The sequence below is a fragment of the Hipposideros armiger genome, unplaced genomic scaffold (genome assembly GCF_001890085.2).
Source record: "Hipposideros armiger isolate ML-2016 unplaced genomic scaffold, ASM189008v1 scaffold_592, whole genome shotgun sequence".
Lineage (NCBI taxonomy): Eukaryota > Metazoa > Chordata > Mammalia > Chiroptera > Hipposideridae > Hipposideros > Hipposideros armiger.
The window spans coordinates 56,232-57,549 of record NW_017731942.1 but is presented as its reverse complement, the minus strand read 5'-3'; the positions used below and the strand labels follow the sequence as shown (position 1 = coordinate 57,549).

At 44.2% G+C, this 1,318-nt stretch overlaps 1 protein-coding gene across 3 annotated transcripts in view; it reads left to right on the top strand.

The window, feature by feature from the left end:
* Positions 1-1,318, top strand: part of UGGT1 (UDP-glucose glycoprotein glucosyltransferase 1) — a 129,776-nt gene that overhangs the window by 89,209 nt on the left and 39,249 nt on the right. The gene's annotated exons all lie outside the window — the stretch shown is intronic.

The following is a 1,318-nucleotide window of genomic DNA, read 5'->3' as shown; positions in this document are numbered from 1 at the left end:
AGCGCTGCTGGGTGTATGCTCGGCTGTTATGTGATTTTGCTATTATGCGATTTTACCACACTCGCAAAATCGCACACAGCCGACCATATAACAAACTCTGTATTTTGAGTGGAAATGTTAGGGGGTCGTCTTATACGCCGAGTCATCTTATACACCGGCAAATACGGTAGCTTAAGAGCGCGAGCTCAGAGCAACAGGGCTACCGGTTCAATTCCCACATGGGCCAGTGATGCTGCGCTTGAGCTGAGCTGCAAACAGGTGGCAGGATGGCTCACCTGGTGAGAGCATGTGCTCCTAACAACAAGACTGCCTATTCAATAGTGGGCTACACCCGCCTGCAATGAAGACTGAACTTGACACTTTGAGCTGAGCTGCCACCCGATGGCTCAGTGGATCGAGAATGCTCTCTTAACAACAAGGCTGCCAGTTCGACCCCCACATGGGATGGTAGCTTCTCCCACCACAACTAAGATTGTAACACACAGCACCTTGAGCTTAGAGGCCATGAGCTACCGAAGGGCAGCCAAATGGCTACTAGCGCCCTCCACAACTAAGATTGAAGAACAACAACTTGGCTGGTTCCCCTCCCAAGTTCCCCAATGCTGTTCCCCTTCCCCAATTCCCCAATGAAAAAATAAAACACTTAGAAAAAATAATAAATAAAATCAGCCAGTTATTGTAAAAAAAAAAAAAGAAGAGGGTGAGGGAGGATTGGGTTGTCGGAAAACTCATGACATATTTTGTCTATGTTTTTCAAAAGTCATTTATTTATATAAAGAACAAACATCAATCAATGATATATTGCCCGTTTTGTTCAATAACCTTTTGCCATCTTTCAGTGAGCTTTATAATTCCTTCTTCATAGACGGACCTGTCTTTATTTGTGAAAAACTGAACAAGGTGCTGATTTACAACCTCATTTGAATTGAACGTTATACCATGCAAGGAGTTTTGAAGAGAGTGAGACAAATAGAAGTCTGACGGTGCAAGGTCAGGCGAGTATGGTGGGTATGGCAACACATCCCATCCAAGCTCCAATAATTTTTGACAGGTGATCAGACTTGTGTGTGGTCTCACGTTGTTTCAATGGAGCACAACTCCTTTACAGTTAACAAGCTCTGGACATTTCTGAGTGATGGATTCATTCAAACTGTCCAATTGCCGACAGTACACATTCGAATTGATTGATTGGCTCCTTGGTAGGAGCTCCAAAAATATGACACCTTTAAAATCCCACCACACTGAGAGCATAACCTTCCTCTGATGAATGTCTGCTTTTGATGTTGTTGGAGGTGAATCATCACGTCGGGACCAAGAC